The following is a 21,654-nucleotide window of genomic DNA, read 5'->3' as shown; positions in this document are numbered from 1 at the left end:
CACACACAAATGCCCATTTTAATATTCTAGGCTCTTTATATTTGTTTGTTTTCACTTCTACTGTTTGTATTGAGCAAAGTTATAAAAATCACTGGCACTTTATTGGTTTTGGCTTTCTTCCTCCAAACCTCATTATAAGGTAGAATATGGGTTAGTGGGGTTATTTGATTCAGTGTGTCTCTTTACATTTAGTGTCAAGCCTTTCTTTATCTTTTTTCAGACTGTACATTTTTTTTTTTTTAACAAATTGAAGGTCTGTGGCAACCCTGAGTCACGCAAGTCTATTGGCGCCATTTTTCCCAAAGTATTTGCTCACCTTGTGTCTCATTTTGATAATTCAAGCAACATTTCCAACGTCTTCATTATTATTATATTGGTTATGGTGATCTGTGATTACTGATCTTTGATGTTACTACCACGACTCGCTGAAGGCTCAGATGATGATTACCACTTGAATGAAGTTTTTTTAAATTGCGGTATAGTTGATTTACAATAGCAATAAAGTAGTTTTTAATTAAGGTATGTACATTTTTTTAGACATGATGCTACTGCACACTTAATAGCCTACAGTAGAGTATAAGCATAACTTGTACATGCACTGGGAAACCAAAAATATCGGTGTGACTTGCTTTATTGCGGTATTTGCTTTACTGCAGTAGCCTGGAACAGAATCTTCTTAAGCCTGTACAGCTCAAGTCAGCTGAAGATCAGAGCTTTCTAAGCCAAAATGTTTTGTTTCCGTCCGCCACGCTTAATGGGGTAACAATAACTCTTCCAGAGGATGCTTGACAGAAGCACAGAGATGATGAGTACACAAGGAGGAAACTCAGATTCCTCACTCTCAAAGGACTCTAAGAGGTGGGTAGGCAATGGAATATAGGCAAAAAATATTATACCGAAAGCTTGAGAAGTGTATAAAAATCTGAACATGCTCATAATTTTTTCTCAATCCACCTGAAAGGTTCAGACTTATATTTGTGACACACACCATGTACCTCTGAGAAAACGGTACCAGCTGAAAGAATGAAAAACAGAGGCACATTTTGGAGAAGTACTGGGATAGCTGACGTCCAAGGTTCTTTTAACTCTCAATTCTTTGAGATACGAGTCTAGCCTTACAAGGAGTTTCATGATGCCAAGCCATGGCAGAATTCCTGGAAGTGGAGCTTCCAAGGATTAGTGACCTAGAGTCTTCTACTTTGCCTGGTGCCACTTGATGGTACAGACTCTATTCTTCTCAACTAACGTAGGGCCTGGAGTCCAAGGGACACTCAATACATGAATAAATACATGCAGGCCTGAGGCTGGACAGAGGTGGAGGCCTGCAGCTATTATCTCCTTCGCTCTCCACTAACCTCGGGAAAACACAGAACTTGATCACCTACCAGGTAAATAAATGTCTGAGTGACTCTTTGGGGAAGTCTAACTATAGTTGGGTCTAAAACGAGAACATGGGCAATAGGGTGATTTCTCTATGTATTTACAGAATTACTTTGAAGTTCTCTAATAAGTAATGTGCCCCAAACACACACACACACACACACACACACACACACACACACACACACACACACACACACACACACAACCCTCCTAGGACACTACAGTTCATGACTATTCTCACCCATTAGGAAAAACTCAACTAGAAGGGGGTATGTCACTTAGAAGTCTGGAGCCTGTGAGACACACAAGGGAGTAGTTGGTCTAGGGTTTGGGTCTATTTCATCTTTAATGAGAACTTGTAAGCACAGTCAACTTTGGATACATTTATGAGGTGTCCACTATGCACCATAGGACATAAATCAGACAATGTTCCTCCCTGTTTAAAACCCTCCAATGGTTTCTCATTTCACTTTAAAAATCCAAGCTCTGCCTAGGCTCACAAGGACCCACAAGGTCTGCGTCCCCCCGCACACCCAGCTCTCTGACCTCATCTCAAGTAAACTCCCTCTTGCTAATTTCCTTCCAGGTCTTTCTGTTCCTTAAATGCACAAGCTCATTTGCATCCTGGCCCTGACACTTGTAAGCCCTCTCACCTGGTACACTCACCTCCCTGGTTCCTTTTCATTTTCCAGTTGTCAGCAGAAATGCCCCCTCTTATGTCCCATCTCTACTCCCATTTCCTTTTATACATTGCACATGTCACCACCTGACATGTTTTCATTTAATTGTTTATTTACTTGTACATCCCTCCCCACTAGAATTCAAGCTCCATAGGACCTTGTTTCCTGCTGTCGCCTCAGCATCTAGAGCAGCATCTGACTCCTGGTAAATTCAACAAATTTATTTGTTGAATGAAAAAGAAAATCAATCTCTCTTAAAAATTCTACCAGAACATAACATTTGTTTAAGAGCCTAAGGCTGTTCCCCCTAAAGCAGTGACTAAGGAATGCCAAGGCTAGACTTGCACTTTCTTCTCGGGAAGGCTTAGCTTAAAGGGAAATCTGCCAGGGAAAGGACACTGGAGATGAGCAGTAAACCCTTTAGCCAACCGGGGGGCTTGGCAGTGTGTGCAGAGTCTCATGCAGTGCAAGTGGCTCATGTCACTGGGCAGTGGGGAAGAGAAAAATGGGTCAGGAAAGTTAAAAACAAATAATCCAATCGGAAAGGAAGGGGAAGAAATTAAAAGATAAAGGAAATAAGGCAGGAAAAGATGGAGACAAAGGTGAGATCACATGGTGGGCGGGGGGCCGGTTCCAACTGCATCACTGACAAAGCGGCCTTGGAGGCCACCCTCCGCAGTGGGTGTAGGTGTTGGATGTGAAAGTGCTTTCTGCCCTTCCTCTGTGCCCAGGTGTTCCCAGATCCGTGTCAGTTTCTCCGAATAAGGAATTTTAAGGACGAATGAGACTGCAGAGATCAGAGTCCACACCATCATTTACAGAAGAGGAAAAGGGGGTCCAGAGAGGTTAAGTGACCTGCCTCTGTCACACAGCAGGCAGCAGCATAGCTGGTGCCAGAAGCCCGGTTTCTCTCTCCATGGTCCAGTGTCATTATGGCCTTAAGCCTCATTTTAAGTTCAGAGGAGGATTTCACTTAATTCCTCTCTATAAGCATAAGAAGAGGTGGAAGGAAGAGGGGTAGAGAGAAGGCTGTGATGTGGAGGGAAGCAGTTGAGGGTAGGGTTTGTATTGCTGTTGGGGATGTTATTATAATCAAAGGCCGAAGAAAAGTGGATTGAGACCCCGAGGCGAATAAAGATAATCACAGTCCTGGACTTCAAAGAGAATTTTAAATGCATATATCACCCTATTCAATACATAGACCAGTCCCAGCCTAATGACAGAGTAAAACAATAATCAACAGTCTCCGGACCAATCAGATGAAGAAGCCTCCATGTTAATCTACAGAAACAGAAAATGAAGGACGGACAGAGATTATAGTACAACACGGTGGTTCTCACCAGTCTGGGTAAAGCCGTAAAGAATCACAGCCAGCGACTCTCCTATGGCGACCCCAAATCAACAGAGACTGAATAAGGGCAACAGTGACATGTATAAAATATAAGAACAATTGTTTTTTATAATTCTGGTGTTTCAAGTTGTGTTTCCATGACTACCTGTTATGGTTCAGTATTTCCCTGGTAGTAGAAACATATTTTAGAATACTGTATTCCTTCCATTCTAAAACACCACCTTCTTCAATAGCAAAATACCCCCCTTATAGCTTTTTCGGGGGAAAAGGAAACAGTACCAAATTAAATGTATGCATTTATTGTAAGAGAAATTCTACGTGCAACTTGTTAAAACATGGGAATTATGTGATTTAAAAGAGCAGAAACAAAGGAATTAACTTCTTCCCCATAAACTTATCAGTACAGCTACATAGAGGGATGATCATTTAAAAATAATCTCAGAAACAGAGAAATTAAAAACAAATTTTGTCCTATTCTATGTCCTGCTAATATAAATTGGTATAATTTTACTTGGGGAAATATTTGCAATACATTTCCTTATGTTTTGGCAGCTCAGCCTCCACTGACCCTACTTACAATGATGTCCTTCAGTTTTCGTTTGGAGACACATCCATCCCTCCCTCCCTCCTTCCCTGCTTCCCAGACCCTGTGCGTCCAGAGAAATTCACTTCCATTCCAGATGCACGAAGAGCTGGCTCATGGGATCCTTGCATTCATGTGGCCCCAGAGACTTTTTTGGCGATGGCCTGTGACCTCATCAGAACCAAGGGAATTTGTGGCCAGAGGAGAGGACTCTTCCTGAGGGATGAGATTGGAGTTGGATCTGTGAAGATGGAGGGGCTGGAATTGGCTCACTCATCCTCTCACCCACATGGGGTTTGAAAATGAGACCAACAAAGTGGGGGAGCTGGGGATGGAGAACACCCAGCTGTTGACGTTGTTGGCTGAATCCATCTATACCTGAAGCTAGCTCTATTTTGGACTTTTAACTTACACTAGCAAATAAATTCTCTATTTTGTTTAAGCTAGTGTGATCAGGTTTTCTATCACTGGCAATACAAACACTCTTACGTGATACAGAAATCAGTACTAGAAGTGAATGTTGAATGTGACTAACCCTAAAATGTGCAACTGGCTGATTTAAGGTTGGATGACAGCTAGTGCAGGCTTCCTGCACTAGGAGGTTGACCATCCCGGCTATGTGATGGCAACACTGCTGGTTATGGTGCCACCTATCGAATCCTGGGTCTAAGACCGCGAGCCTCCTGAAGGTGCACCGTTAAAGGATTTGGAGATGAAATTTAGAAGGTTGGAGTGTGTCGGCTACTTGCAGCCTTCAGTGAGAGCCACAGGAAAGAGAGAAACATAGGATGAAACTGATTGGAAGCCCAGAGGCAGGGAAAAAGGGCTTTGTTAATAGAGGCCTTTTTTTTTTCCTGTGAGGTGCAACCAAGATGGTTGAAGAGTCAAAAAATCTGGAGCTTTGTGGGTTTAAAAACCCAAATTCTCAACACTATGCGAACATTAGATAGAGCAAGGCCTGACGGTAAGAACAATATCAGGAAAGAGGTTTGAAACCTAGGAGAAGCCCGATTCCCCATCGTCTCTCCAAAGGACTGTGGTCTCTCATCTGAGCAGAAGGCCCGTGACATTCATTGTGATACACTGGTTTCCATCTCAGGAGCGAGGAGTAAATTATTAGTGGGTTCACCACCTCAGGCCACTGTTTCAAACTGTACCTAATCAGAGGCCACAAAATTTGGGAGCGGAGGATGGTTCATTTGCTGGGAGACAGAAATGCCCAGGCTTGGCTTCACATTCAAAGAGTACGACTCAACGCAATCCTGAGTTTTGTTCACTAGTCCATGGAGTTCAGGCATTAGAGAATCCTACCACGTTTCTAAGTACTAGAGGATAAAGCCCCAGAATGGTCGAAAACAGTTTATGATTGCTCAGATCCTAAGTCAACCCCTAGATCCCCGAAGCCAGGAGAACAGGGTGTAGGCCGTGGAACAGGGGCAGCCCTGCTCTTAGAGATGGCTCTGAAGGCAACAGATAAGGAAGGCCCACCCAGAGAGCAGGAGGTTAAGCCACTGGATGACCAAAGTCCTCATTCCGTTGCCACACAGCTAGAATCTGTTCAGTGGGTTATAAAATATGCTAGAGACAGGAGAGCAATGTCTCCGCTCCTTTCCCAAATGGAAGTTTAATTGTGAAATTCTTCTACTGCTCTCCCTCCACCATTGTATACTGGGTGTTAAATTTAATTTAGCACTGGACCGTGAGATACTACCTTCAGCACTGACGGACAAGACTGTGGAAAGTGTGCACTCGGCGCTGGACTTGGACCTGGATTGGCCACCTATTCTAGGGAGGAGGGTGAGTGTGATTTATTATGTGGGAGCATTTTTGAAACTGTATGTGTGGGAAGATGTGTGTGTGTTGCATAGGTAAATAGAGTATACACTGGTTGCTTTGGGGCTGTCCAGCATCCATTCTTCTGAATTACAGTAGAGTCTCAGATCTGGGGAGAGAGACATCCACTGATCTCTACTCCTGCTCTTCTGGCTTCAGTTGGGCTAACTCTACCCGGGCTCCAGGAATGGAAAGTGACCAGCCCTGGCCACTTAGAGCCTGCGGTTCCCTGGCTGCAGTGATTGGTTCAGAGATGAGCATGTGACTACTTCGTACCAAGGAGATGCAATGAGACTTTTTCTAAGACGTGTGGGGCTGGGACTGGTGGTATGACAGCCACGCTGTACACACATGGAGACTGAGAATGAAGCCCGTGCAGTGAACAAGCTGTGAGAGGAGCCTGAGACTAACGGATAAATTAGGAGTTTGGGATTAACAGATATACACTACTATATCCCACTCCTGGGCATATATCTGGAGAAAACTCTAATTCAAAAAGATACATGCACCCCGATGTTCACAGCAGCACTATTTACAATAGTCAAGACGTGGAAGCAACCTAAGTGTCCAGTGACAGAGGAATGGATAAAGAAGATGTGGTATGTATACACAATGGAATACTACTCAGCCATTAAAAAGAATGAAATGATGCCACTTGTAGCAACTTGGATGGACCTAGAGATTATCATACTAAGTGAATTAAGTCAGAGAAAGACAAATATCATATCACTTATGTGTGGAATCTTTAAAAAATGACACAAATGAACTTATTTATAAAACAGAAACAGACTCATAGACATAGAAAACAAACTTATGGTTACCCAAGGGGGAAGAGGGTTGGGGAGGGATAATCAGGAGTTTGGGATGAGCAGATACAAACTATTATATATAAAATAAACAACAAGGTCCTATCTTATATCTTATACCTATATATCTTATTGAACTATATTCAATATCCTGTAATAAACCAAAATGGAAAAGAATATGAAAAAGAATATGTACATAGATATATAAAACTGAATCAGGGCTTCCCTGGTGGCGCAGCGGTTAAGAGTCCGCCTGCCGATGCGGGGGACACGGGTTCGTGCCCCAGTCCGGGAAGATCCCATGTGCCGCGGAGCGGCTGGGCCCGTGAGCCATGGCCACTGAGCCTGGGCGTCCGGAGCCTGTGCTCCGCAACGGGAGGGGCCACAACAGTGAGAGGCCCGCGTACCACAAAAAAAAGATTATTGCTAATTTTTAAGCATGATAATGTTATTGAGGTTATGTTGTTTTTTTACAAAGAGTCCTTAAATTTTTCGAGATACATACCGAAATATTTGTGGATGGAAAGGTATGATGTCTAGGTTTGCCCTGAAGTGAAAAAGGGGGAAAATAGCTAAAGGTTTAAAGAAAACAAAATTGGCCAGAGATAATCATTCTTGAAGCTGTGTGAGGCCCACGTGGCAGTTTGTTATAATGTTCTGACTACTTTTCATATACATTTGAAATGTTTCTGTAATAAAAAGTTCAAACAGTAAAATAAAAATGACTCGAGGCTCACTCCCTTCTTCATCCACTAGAGGCTGTTAAAGGGGTTTGCTCACTCTGTTATAATCATGCTCAGACCTGGGAGTTACAGAAGTTACCTTTTTCTCCTCATAATGATCTCTTTGGTTGATAGATGAAATGGGACAGACTGAGGGCTCCCTTATACTGATTCAGAACCCAAGTAGCTCTTCCTAGAAAAGCATTCAACTCAAAATTGGAGACCCTCTTAATGGCAACAAAAAAGCAAAAATCTGAATTCCAACCAACCAACCAAAGAACAAAAGAAAGCAACGCTCCTCCTAGATCAGCACTGTCTAGTAGAAATAATTTGAGCTATATGTGCAGTTCTATATTTTCTACTAGCTACATTAAAAAGAAAAAAAAGTGAAATACTAATAACATTTTATTTAACACCCTATTTCAAAAATATCATTACAACATGTATTCACAATAAAAAACCTATTAATTAGGCATTTTGCACTCTTTTTTCCTATTTTACTATTTTAGTGTGTATTTTACTATGGGTGACATTTCAAATGCTCAAGAACCGCTACCACACTGGACAACACTTCTCTAGATGGTGAGGGCCTGGTGGGAAGGAGCCCCGTCTTATCCTAAATGATTTGATTAAAATGCAAACATTTCCCAGGTGGTCACCGACATTCAATACAAGTGGCCCCCCAGGGGAAAAAACCACGTGAGATATAGAAAAATGTTTCTTACAATTCAAGGGGCCAATGGGTGGAAAGCCCTGTTTTTACATCCTGCCATGTATCTGTTTGCGCACACACCCAGGGAGAAGCTGCTGGAATATGGATAGCTGTGTGTTCCTTCTGGCTGCTAATCTGGTTGCTAATCATTAGGTATGAAGCCCAGGATGGGGCCTCTATAATGATTTCTGGGGTGGGGACAACAGCTATATTGTTCCCTGTTCAGTCTTCTCTCCAGCCATATGGCTGGTTACTCAGTGTCTCCTGCTGGAGAATAGAACCATGTGGACAAGAAAGCCCTTCCCTGGGCTTCTCAGGAAAAAAGGCTCTATCCAGCTCTGCACCTTTGGGCCTGATGGCACTCATCTGAAGCCTGAAGGAAGGGCTCACTGACCCGAGACTCCCCCTGGTGCCCCCTGACGCCAAAGAAGCAGCACCAGGCTAGTGCAGCTGCTATGTGGAGAAGCAGACCCAGATCCTCTGCACAGGGACAGGAAATGGGGGTGTTTGTGGGTGTCACAACAGGGAGGGCCCATCTGGGATTCAGACCAAGGATGCTAGACAACCTGCAATGTGCCAGACTGTCCCACTCAGTAAAGAATTGACCCGCATGACCTACAGAGGTCCTGTTGGACACTGCTGTAGGTGAAAAAACTGCTTAGTTATCTGAGCCGAGAACTTAACTCCATTTTACATACAATTCAAAGTAATTATTGCACTGCTGTATTAGTCCCTGAATTTTCCAGTAATGCAACTGTCATAGAAATGAAATACTATGTTTTGCTCAGCTCTTTACCCAGGGTTGCTCACCTCTGCTGGAAAATGTGTCCCAAGGTATCGCCACTTGCGGTACCCAAGTCTCTCTTAGCCAAATTAGCCTCCACTTGCGGTACCTAAGTCTCTCTTACCCAAATTAGCCTGCAGTTGCAGCTGTCCCACTCACAGTGATTATCAGTGTAGTTGCAAACCCGTTTGCTAATCAGTTGTACCCGATCACTTCCAAATTGAAGTTATTTTATAATAAATTACATTCCTTTCATTTCTCTTTTTAATTACAGATAAAGATTACATGGATCTGGGGGGACATGACGTGTGAGGTCAGATTATTTCCCCGGTGAAGGTTCACTGAAGCTTGTGAAGGGGGCATTAGAAAATACTGTTATTCAAAGTGAGCCCGGGCTCAGACAGGGCTGCAAGCCACCGCCTCCGTGCATACCCCTGACTGAGCTCCTTTAAAGTCAGGCACGGTCATTTGATGGCTCTGCTTGTCCAGCCTGGGAAATAAAGAGAGGAACCCACGGGGACCGTCACAGCTGCTCACCTATAATCCTGGGAGGGAATCTCACACTTCGTTTCCCAACGGTCACAGCTGCATGCGGTGCTTCTTGCCCCTGTTTCTCAGCAGGCCCTGCTTCTCTCAGTGGCTTGGCTCAAACAATTTGTTCTACTCGAATGATCCCAGATTCCATCTGATTTTGCCACTTCAAGAACTTTCCGCCTCCCATTTGGCTGCTCTGGAATCTCCAAATGACTGACTGGGAAAACAGACTGTTGGAAAAACACCTCCAGGTTGTCTCTAAAGGGATGGCCGCCCTATCAGACGACGGAAATGCCTCCCGCTGGACCAAATGCACGTATGTGTTCCCTCAACTCCAAATATAGGTCCAGGGGCAAGAGACCAGAAGAGGTGCGACCACAAGGTGATCTGCTCTACCATTTTGTGTGTGTGTTTTGCTTTATTGGGTTTTTTTGTTTTTGCTCAGTGCTGACTAAATGACTCTTCCCCTGCTGCATGGAAGCTGCTTAATTCAGTCTTGGATCATTTCATCCTGTTTGAGAACCATTCCAACAGAATGGACAGAATGATGGCTTACGTAAAAAGCAACTCCAGGACTATGTTTAAATATTTACTAGTTTGAGAAGAGCAAACCACAAAGACTTGAGGTGTAAAAACCACATGTGGTTTATGTTTTATAGGAGACCCTCAGGAAGGTAAATGGACATAGTTAAAAAAAATCAAACTGGTTTCTCCCTCACCCTTACCTACAACCATTAAGAAATAAAAAACAAAATAAGACTAAACAGCAATTAAACAGAACCCAATCTGGGTGTTACTCTTGGCCTCGGGGTGGCAGCTCTGTCGAACAAGGCAAATATGTAGCTGTCTGGGCTCCACGGCTAAGGTCAAGCATAATGGCCGCCGGGGCCAGAGCTCCTCCCGGCCCGGCCACCGCCCCTCTCGGTCATCACAGCTGCTTCCTTCCAGAGTCGCTTCTCCAACTCCAGCTCCTCTGGCCCCATGCTCAACCTCCTGGCCAGTCTTCTCCAACCAGAAAGAAAAACGCACAAAGAAGACCAGTTCCTAGGAATCAAATCTTCGATGATCTTTTACCTGCTCTCCCCATGTACCTGTCTCTGACCTCACGGCTGACTAGGGAGCCGGAACGCTGCGAGGGCTCCCAGGCAGTCACTCAACACTCAGAATCCACTGTGTGCCAAGTGCTGTTTTAGGTGTCGCGGATGCCACAGGGATCAGACAGGTGAGATCACACAGTGATCTCCACCCTCACAGAGCTCACGTTCATATCTGAGTTGATGATGTGATGGAAGGAAAACAATTTACCCCCCGTTCCGTGCCGCACAGGTGTTACAGAGTACCCAGGTCAGTGCCAGAGGAAGGGCTAATTCAGGCAGACTCTAGTGTAAACGTATAGTGCACCAAAGTCCTGGGGTAATCATTTCGATTTGAGAACCATTTCCGTACAAACGTACTTGAGGGCGCACTGCCAGGCCAGCCCACAAAAGTCTATTTAATTCATAACATGACTAAACTAAAACTTTAGTTCCAATGCTTCAAAGGAGAGGACTCAGAAGTGATGGATGGGAGAGGGCTTCATGATTCTCTGCTGCGCCAGCCTCAGCCTCTGCCCCATCCCCAAGCCGGCCCTACACCTTCCCTTGACCGCACTCAGGACATAAGGGGCTCCTGTCCCTAAGTACTTCTTACCCAGAAGTCATAATTCCCCTCCACAGGGTAAGATGACCTCATCAAAATGTCAGGAGGAAATCGACTTGTTGCCTTTTATCTTTAAAGACAGAGGAGTTGTTAACCCAAACGACATTGAGTTAGTGGACATTTTGTTGAGAGAAAGGAAGCCATTTGGTTGGAGGGAGGTGCTGTACAGTACAGTCACACTGTCTAGGGTAAACTTTCTTAAGTTTCTCCTACTTTTTATAGTTTTCTTCCTTCACTTAAATATATATATATTTTCTTATGAAAAAGTCATACATGAAAAGTTTAGAAAATAGGAATAATATAATTTTTAAAGTGACCCATTAGTACTCAGAGAAAACCAGTTACCATTTTGGAATTTCCTTCCAGTCTTTTTTCCTCTCTGTGTGTGCATCTGAAATGGAATCATACTGTATATATATAGTTTCATACTCTTCTTTCTCACACTTCCCCATGTTATTAAATATTATCCTAACACAATTTTAATAGTTGCATATTTCATTTTTATAGATGTTCCATTACCTATGTAAATACTCTTCGTTGTTAGATATTTAAACTGCATCCAATTTATTATTACAAATCCTACTATGATTAACACACTTGTATCCAAATGTTTGTGGTCCTTTCAGATTATTTCCTTAGGATAAATTTATTAGAGTACAATTACTAGAATGGAAGATAGGAAGTTTTTCCTTTTTTCCCCTTGATACATGTTGTTATCTGTTTTCTTAGTTTTCGCATTCATATTCTCACTAGCACCCATTTCATTTCTTTTCAACATTGCTTTTATCACTTTTCAAAATGTGCCAGTTTGATAGACAAAAAAATTGTATGTATGAGCCATTTTAATTTTCATTTCTTTGATTATTAATGAGGTTAACAATGTTTTATATATATTTATTGTCTTCTCCATTATTAGTATATCTTTCTCCATTAGTTATCTGGATTTTTTTTTTAAATCACAGGGTTTTAATCTTTTCCCTTATTTCTTCCACTTTTGAATTTAAAGACCACCTAAAAGCTCCATGACTTTTCATAGACAAAATAAAATGTTCTGACCATTGGGGGACTGGGTGGATAGCAGTGACCATTTCTGTGTGTTTATAAATAAAATTTCATAAATCCAGAGTCACCCCTACTCCCAACAGATATACATTTACAAAAGAATTCCCTGAGATTGCAACTGTGGATAATTTTGTGCAGCCTCTGAGAATGTTCAACATCTAAGAAATGTTTCCATCCCATACCGGGAGGAAGGAGCAGGACATCCGGGCACATCTGACCACGGTTCTTCCTGTCTCAAAAGCAGAAGTAGGAATACCCTGATTTATGCTACACATGTGCAGACATGTGTAAACCTCTAAAGTCTGAGTACAGAAAACAACCATTATGACCCTGAGTCACCTTATTCCATTTTTCACAAGACCAAAGTTCCCAGGAACTAAGGAGTAACTTAGGCTGACCTAATGAGCACCCAAGCTTCTGTTATGTTTGCCATTTTCCTTAGTAATTCTGCAAATATTCTGCAAAAAGTAAAATCTAACTTAGAATTTTTTTGATTGAAAACTTGGTGCTAAAAACCTTTCTGAGCCTAAGTCATTCAAAGTAACTACAGTTATCTATTTGATGATTCACCGGAGGACCTGGGCTGGAATGACATTCTCCGGTCTCCTTTCCACCTGTGTCTTCCCAAGTCAAGAGCTATTCCTTACTTGGTACAGTTTTCTCTCCTGGACTTAGAAGATGCTGGCACAACGCTAAACACTCAGCAACATCAGCTATCATTACTATTGTTAAGTGAGCTAAACTTCTCCCCAGTTAGTACTACTTGGTAAAAGAGGGAACACAACAGATGAAGTGGCTCTTTTTGTTTATAGAGGGATAATTCAATGTAATTTAAGAATAAAGAATTTACTCTATGTCATAGTTGAGAAAACCTGGGTACTCGTAATTTCAGAGTCTCCATTTTATATTGGTTCTACAGCTCGTTTTCAAGTCTGCTTAGGCCTATTTCAAAAAGATGGCATTGATCTACACAATTCTCTTTTATGAATGCCTCTGCTTTTTTGTGCAATTTCAAATATCACTAGACTTAATGAACACAAATTCAGAAAAAATGCCCCAGAAACTTCCTAAAAATACCATTTCTCCTAAAAGTTAAGGAGAAATAGGGATTCATAAATTGAGTTTATGTTCACTGCCTTGTTTTCATTTCACCTGGAGAGGCTCCCTGCCAACTGCAGGTGAGAGTTCCAGGAGGATGGGGACCCCAAATCCTCCACTTCAGAGAGCAGGCTTATCTTCAGTGCACTAAGAAAATGTCCCAAAGCCCCTGGGGACTGTCTCACCCAACTGGGAAATGGAAGAAAGAACTTCTTTTCAAGTCTGCTTTATTCTAGTGGTTGAGGAGTGCAGAAAGAACAGTAATGGTCTGTGAATGTTTTCAGAGGTGGCACATAATGAACTGAAAGAAAGCAGGCCTTGAGACAAGATCTGGGGTCTCTGAACAAGTGAGAAAACAAAATGATTCCTATCATTATGCCCAGGTTCAGCCACCACAAGATGAGGGACTCAGACGTGAAACACAGTTGTGCCCAGAGTCAAGTCAAGCTTCAGCAGAACTGAATACCACACAGAAAACGCTTTGCGGATCCAACTCTCGTTGGCAGGGAATTCACGGAAAATCAATATGAAGATCACCGGTGTGAAATTTTATTTTCCAAAGTACAGTACAGAACTTTCTAGTCATCCTGGGTTTACTCCTACCTCGTGCAAAATGCTCTGTAGGGGCACATTTCTAATACTCTTCATCAGCAGTGCCTACTGAATTCTCTTCGGCCTCTAATGCACCAATGCAGAGATTAGGTTTTCTTCCCTTGCTTTCCGCCCTCTCCCTACATCTTGCAAATACAGATGACAGTTTCTCAGAAACGCTGAGAGATACATAAAGTTGAGGTATCTCAAAGTCTTCATAGGCATAAAGACGCACAAGGTTGAACAACGGAGAACAACAACACATATTATACCCTGGATTCACTAACAATTACTTAAAAACAGTGTAAAAGGCAGTGTACAATATATATTACTTAGGAAGTAACTGGGACCTGTTATTGCTTTGCTAGCATTTGGGCTTTTACAAAAATAAAGTCCACAGAAGGACTGGATCAACTCAGTGGGTATTTTCCTTAAGTGTAACCCCTCCCACTCCCTCCCACACACAAGCAAGCAATTACATTTTAAAAAATATAAAATCAGAACTGGATGAAAGTCAAATCAGTTTTTTTTTTAATCCATAAATCTGGGAATATAAAATCACTATAAGTTTATCATGGTAATATATTTAAAATCTCTAGTTCTATTTTCCTCAGCATAAGTATTAAAGTATTGAAAGCTTTAGAATTTACTTGTAAGATAATGTAAAATATTACTATCTTCGTAACAAAAGAAATTCATGAATTTATGGAAAAGGGAATAATATTTATAAAACATGTTAGTAAAAGCACTTGCATATGTTTGCATATCAACATTTCAAAGTATTCAAAGGTCATTTATTTTAAAATATTGAGGACCTCCTTGGTGGTCCAGTGGTTAAGACTCCAGGCTTCCACTGCAGGGGGCGTGGGTTTGATCCCTGGTCAGGGAACTAAGATCTTGCATGCCATGTGGCGTATCCAAAAAAAAAAACAAAAATTAAAGTGTAATATTTAAAGTATAATTAAAGGAAAGTTAAGAATTGCTTTACTCAAACTTGCAGTTTCTAAAAATTTATCAGAACCAGAGAGCCTGGACGTATCAAAGATTAAGTAGAAACCCACATTCAAGAGAGTTCCATGGAATTCTCAGAAAGAGAGAGCAGGCAAAGGGTCATCTGAGGACATTATTTTAGCCTAAACTTTGAATACCATTCAAACAGGGCAGCCAATGCCTGATATTAACAAAATGCAGTTTTCTACGGGTCAGGTCAGATGACAGCCCACCCTGTCTGCCAAAATTCGTGGATGAGGAATCATTTCATGAAGTCATACACAAAAATGAAATAGACTGTAAAGGTTTGCTGCCATCCCTCAATCATCGCTTTGCTTGGCTAGGCTGACTGCCGGCAGGAATATCTCCCTCTGCAAAACTGTTTCGAAGTAATGACTTGGAGGAAGTGGTGTGCTGATACCATGAAAAAAAAAATCCCTCAAACACAAAGATAGTTCAAAAAGCATCTGTATATGGCTCAGAGGAAACAAACAGCTCAGCTAATTTTCAACTCAAAATAAACCCAAGAGACCAGTTTACCTTGGCTATAACCACACACACACACACACACACACACACACACACACACACACACGCAGGAAAACTGAGGGTCAGCAATTATCCAGTGATTTTGTTCTACGCCAAAGGGGATGAAAGGGGAAGATTATCCATCCTGGGGCCAGAATGGAATAAGAGACGATACCCCACCCCACATGGCTTCCCACACAGATTCACATGTATGTAAGGGGACTTCACACCATTCTCTCCATGAGACCGGTGGGCCCTAGAATCTGACGTCCCTCCCTGAAGCCAGTAGTAGATCAGAAGCCATTCTGAGACTCTAACATATGGTCTCTCCATCACTGAAGCCTTTCCATGGGTTTTCCTTCCACAATGCTGTCCTTACAGAGCTAAGAAAGGAGCAGGGCACCTAAAACTTTTTTTGTGTGTGTGTGTCAACATTAGGCTGAAATACATCTACAATCTTTTAAAATGAACAATATTGAATTTTCAACTTTTGAGCATTTAAAAATATTCTTCAAATTAAGCCAACACATCAACAACAAAGATCACGTTTATATTTGGTTTTGAAAACCATTTGGAATTTTCTGTAAAAGCAGCTACTTTTCTGACAGAATAGATGGAGATTGCTACCAAAATCTTAAAAAGATCCTTATTTTTATTTTCAAATAACTTTCATTTGAGAAGATCATTAGCTATGTCAGCAAAAGCCTTTAAATTGTTTTTTCAATCCTGGTTTTGTATCACTACTTTGACGTCTTTCTTGCTGATAGGGTGAAGGAAGTTCCAAAAGCCCTTCAGTTCTGATCAGTTGAGGAAATTCATCTCACAGCTGAAGGCTTATTTATTTGATTTGATTTTCATTTTTGTGAGAGGAAGACAGGAAAAAGTGATTGAATTTTAATATCAGAAACGTGCCATTGACCGTCGACTGGGTAGTAAGACTTTTAGTTTAAAACTTTTAGTACCCAGGTCACATGTGGGGACAATGAAAGTATTTGAAAGGATGCTTTCCCTTCCCCTTGACAATATTCAGGCTGGGCGCAGGAAGCAGAGATTTTGTCTCAGCTCAGGAGCCCACCCACAAGAGCAGCTCCACGCTACAGTTTTCGACATTTGTCTTTCTAGGTGGAACACCCGTCAGCAATCCTCTGAAGCTCATAAAACCCAACATAACCTTTTGGGCTTCTCTGGTAAAAACACATTGAGTCATAAAGGACAGAATGCTTTCTGTTCAATGTTTCCTGTGCTATTCTCTGGCCAGAAGAAATACCAAATCATAGGCATCTGGAAAAGAGAGATGGCCCAGAAAAAACAATGGTCTTACACAGCCTGTGAGCGGTGACCCCCTAAAGGCTCGTCTCCTGCTGTCTGCTGCCTGTGGAGCTACAAGCATTGGAGCAAAGAGCCATTTCTATCAGACTTGACTCAAGTGATAGGGGGGACTTAAAGGGCAGTGGTCGACTTCTAGGGAGTGAAATGTTGTCTGATCACCGTGAGGATACAGGGAGTGGTGAAAAGATGCGGGTCCATGGCAGTGACAGTGAGAGAAGGAAGTGTGCGCCATGAGATTGCACACCGTGTGATGTTAGTATCTTCCCTATGAGCTTTCCCAAAGGCATCATTCAGCTTCAGAAAACAATTAAAAGGCCCATCAACATCTCTGTGTGTAGTTTACACATCATACGATGCTTTCTTGGCTGGTCCGTGGGCATAGAAAGAATTGAATAAGATCCCAGAAAGCAGACGAGCTACAAAGTGAACTGATGAAGAGGAGGAAAGGGCATGACTTAGGAGGGCAAGGATTCAAAAAAGGTCTCTGAGGTTTCATTTCCACAGTTCTTAGTCACATAAATTTCCTTTCTGGATCTTACCAGTGACTAATGGGCCTTAGAAAATGAATGGGGTACTAGGTGGAAAATGCCAGAGGTCAATGGCTCTCTTCAACAGTGTTAAGTTTTTTTTTTAACCCTTTCTTTATTCTAAAGTCCTCTTTTCAGAGTAATTTAAAATTCCATAATTACAAGTGCTTCCTTTGTGCCTATGTTCCCCTTCTGAGACCAACTGCAGCTAGACCCACCCTAGCCATGGCCAGCTGGACGAGAGCAGGTCCCTGGCGGGGAGGGGCCAGTCTTCAGGCTGGATAGCACACTGAGCCGGCCGGGCATGAAAAACTCTACTCACATAGCGCAGTCAGGTTCCTCCCAGTCTCAGAAGGATGAACTGGGAATCATGGAGAGGGAGGGGCAGTCGGCTGATGGCACCAGACAAGAGACAGAAAGGAACAGCTGAGCCAGTTAAGCAGTGGACATGAAGACAGAGGAGATGATCCATCTCCTGGCACATCATGGTTTTTCAGGTCCCTAAACGGCATCCCCGTCTTCAACGATTTTAACAGTATTAACAGTAACAAGAACAACAATACTAGCTAACATTCATCGCACGCTCACTTTATGTTAAGGAGCATTATAGGCCCTTTTACAAATATTAATCCAATCATTTTCACAATAATTTTATGACGTAGATGATGATGATGATGTTGGCACTGAAGCACAGAGAATTAAGTAACTTGACCAAGGCTACACAGCTTTTAAGTGGTAGAGACACAACCTGAACTCAAATGGCCTGGCCCCAGAGTCCATGCTTCTAATCAACACGTGTCTCCCTGTGGGGCTAGTCCTGGGTGCCCTGTTTCCTTATTGCCCTTCCTGCAATAAAGTGCCTCTGTTAGGGAGGCCTGACAGAGTGTCTATTTCTTGCTCCCCTATTGTCTCAAGATTAGCATTTTTCTTGGTGCCACTCATGAATCTCAGTAACTTAAGTATATATTTATTAATTCAAGAACCATTTAAGGCTTACTACGTGCCAGGAACTGCTATGAGCTCTGGAAGCTGTTCCAGCTTCGGGAACCTTATCTTTGGTAGAAAGAGAGTTGGTCTGCAAACCCCACCCCCTAGAATGCGCTTCCAGCGTCTACTCTGTAAGGTCACACTTCCATATGTAACACGCCTATATCACTTATGCGTGATAATGTATACTATGATATCCTATCTTTGTACACATTGTGTCTTATTTTTGCACAATACTATATTGTATCCTGAGCTCATTGATAAAATAATGTCTAAAAAAAGCACATTTAAAAAATCACCAATCCTTGGGCTTCCCTGTTGGCGCAGTGGTTGAGAGTCCGCCTGCCGATGCAGGGGACACGTGTTCGTGCCCCGGTCCGGGAGGATCCCACATGCCATGGAGCGGCTAGGCCCGTGAGCCATGGCTGCTGAGCCTGCATGTCTGGAGCCTGTGCTCTGCAACGGGAGAGGCCACAACAGTGAGAGGCCCACGTACCACAAAAAATAAAAAAATAAAAAAATCACCAATCCTTAAAAAACTAAAAATAGAGTTACCATATAATCTTGCAATCCCACTCCTGGGCATATATCTGGGGAAAACTCTAATTTGTAAAGATACATGCACCCCAATGTTCACAGCAGCACTATTTACAATAGCCAAGACCTGGAAGCAACCTAAGTGTCCACTGACAGATGAATGGAAAGAAGATGTGGTACATATATACAATGGAATATTACTCAGCCATAAAAAAGAATGAAATAATGCCATTTGCAGCAACATGGATGGACCCAGAGCTTATCATACCATATTAAGTAAAGTCAGACAGAGAAAGACAAATATCATATGATATCACTTATATGTGGAATCTAAAAAAATGATGCAAATGAACTTATTTACAAAACAGAAATAGACTCACAGAAGCAGAAAACAAACTTATGGTTACCAAAGGGGATGGGGGAGCGGGGGTGGGGGAGAGATAAATTAGGAGTTTGGGATTAACATATACAAACTACTATATATAAAATAGATAACCAACAAGGACCTACTGTATAGCACAGGGAAAATATCTTGTAATAACCTATAATGGAAAAGAATCTGAAAAAGAATATATACACACATATGTATAACTGAATCACTTTGCTGTACACTTGAAACTAACATAATATTGTAAATCAACTATACTTCAACAAAAAAAATGAAAAATAAATCACCAGAACAAAAACAGACATGTTGAAGATGGCTTCCCTCCTAGGATTTCAAACGTCCTTCCTAAGTTTAAGAGGTCTTCCCTTCCTAGGATTCCGGGTCAGAGAGAGGCTGTGGGGAGGGCAACAGTTATGCTCATGCTGGCTGGGACTCGCTCAGAAAGAATATGTGCCTGTAGGTGGGGCTGCCATGTTCCCCCCAGACACTGCAGAGCAGCATCTCAGGAGTACGAACAACGGCCTTTTCTCCGTCCTACCGAAGCTCAGGGTCGGCCACTTGTTCATGGTACGGGCCCCATCGCCGCTAAACGATGTTCATATATGTCTGTAGCACTTGCAAGGTGGGTGCTCCCAGATGCCGGGTGTCACACTGTCTCATCTGTCGAACCCTACAGCAACCACCACCCTGCTCTGCATCGACAGGCCTTTAATACATTTTAAGTAATTGTCTTCCCCAAATTCCAAAGTCTACCGTGCAAACTGGTGAACATAAATAAGTTTAAAGAAGATCAATTACCTATAATCCTACTGGGTAGAAATATACATTTGTTAACTTTTCGGATTATTTCCTTCTGGTCTTTATACATACATGAAATGTCTTAAAATTAGGATTGTGATGTATGTAAGTTTGGAAACCAATTTTTGATTTTTAATGACTGCATGATATCCTACATCAAAATTTATTTAACATTCTTCTATTGCTGGTCATCTAGTTATCTCTTACTTTCTTTTTATAAGTGCGCCAATATCAATATCATTATATACAGATTCTTGTGCTCAGCTAGGACTATGCAATAGAATAAATTATAGAAACAGAAGTATTGGATCAAACAGTTTGAATAATTTAAACTCTCTTGATACCCAGTGCATACACACATTGGGAAGGCTCCCATTTCCTCTGGCATCATAAAGGAATGCCCCATTCACCGTACTCTTGCCAACGCTGAATATTGCAGTTTTAGAAAAGCTATAGCTTAATTTGGTTTCTTCAATGGGTCAGAACAGAGTATATATTGAAACTCTATGCTCCAACATAAATTTCAGAAGAGCCACTTACGAACAAGAGTAAAATAAGCCTATGATCATCAGTCCCCAACTTCACGCCCCTGGAGCCTTAAAATGCTGTCGAATTTTATAAATGGAAATCACTTTAGGGATCAGTGAATAAACTGTTTTGGTTTATAAATAAGGTAACCAAAGCTCAGAGAGGTTAGGGACCTGGGCATGTATTCGAGTTAGAACTAGAATCTAGTTGTCTTGCCCCATGAGTCATTTCTTTAGAACAGGTTGACAACCTAACAGAAGCAACAGAGTGAAAGTATAAAGGAAAAAAACAGCATACAATATTTGAAAAGGAAACCATTACTGATCTAAATTCTATTTTATCTTTGACATCAAGTCAGAATAACTTGTTTTATGGACAAAAGCAAAAGCTCACATCTAAGTACTACTCTGTTCTTAAGATCCTTGTTTAAATCTATAATAAGATTTTTTTCCCCCGCAAGCATTAAAATATTCAGCATTGATCTATTACCTTCTCATCTGACCAACATTCACTAAAAAGATACTGTGGCCAGGGGCTGTGCTAGGTGTTGGGGTAGCAGTGGGGGAAGTGTCCCAAGGTAAGAAACGAGGGATTCATTCTTGGGGGGGGGTGGGCAGGAAGACGTGAGCAAACAATCATAGTCCACGTGACTGGGTGGTGACAGGAGTGCACGGGTGCTGTGGTGGTGGCAGAGCGATGGATGTGGAAGGCTTCACACAGGAGCTGGCCAGGAGCTGTGATTGTACTTGAAAGCAGTCTACTGAGCAGAGGAGGAGAGGAGCCTCCCAGGCAGTGAGAGAGTAAGGCTGCTGGTCAGATGCGGCTGAAACATGGCGGCCTGGGGAGATGAGGCTGGAAAGGCATTCTGGGGTCGGGCAGTGTTCAGGAATTTGGACTCCCAAACTGGAGGTGCCTGGCCCATGAAAGACGTTTAAGCAGTGGTGCCACGGTCAAAGCTGTGCTTTATCAGCTCACTCTGATGGCAGCGAGGGGAAGGGCTGGAGTCTTGGAAGGCAGGAGAACTTATCTGCACTAGTCCAGCCCACAGGCTTTGAAGGTATAATTCAGGGAAGAGGCAGAGGAAACATAAAAGAGGACATGGAATCGAGTAATGCTGAATGTTATTTGAGAAATAACATGACACAGAGATTGATTAGACGGGGGTGCCACTAATGAGGTGGGGAAGGCAGGAGGAGGTCCAGGTT

At 42.3% G+C, this 21,654-nt stretch overlaps 1 protein-coding gene across 2 annotated transcripts in view; it reads right to left on the bottom strand.

Moving 5' to 3' along the window:
• Positions 1–21,654, bottom strand: part of WIPF1 (WAS/WASL interacting protein family member 1) — a 114,917-nt gene that overhangs the window by 35,547 nt on the left and 57,716 nt on the right. The window lies entirely within an intron of this gene.

The sequence above is a fragment of the Delphinus delphis genome, chromosome 7 (assembly GCF_949987515.2).
Source record: "Delphinus delphis chromosome 7, mDelDel1.2, whole genome shotgun sequence".
Classification (NCBI taxonomy): Eukaryota; Metazoa; Chordata; class Mammalia; order Artiodactyla; family Delphinidae; genus Delphinus; species Delphinus delphis.
This window is presented reverse-complemented; position numbering and strand designations above follow the sequence as displayed.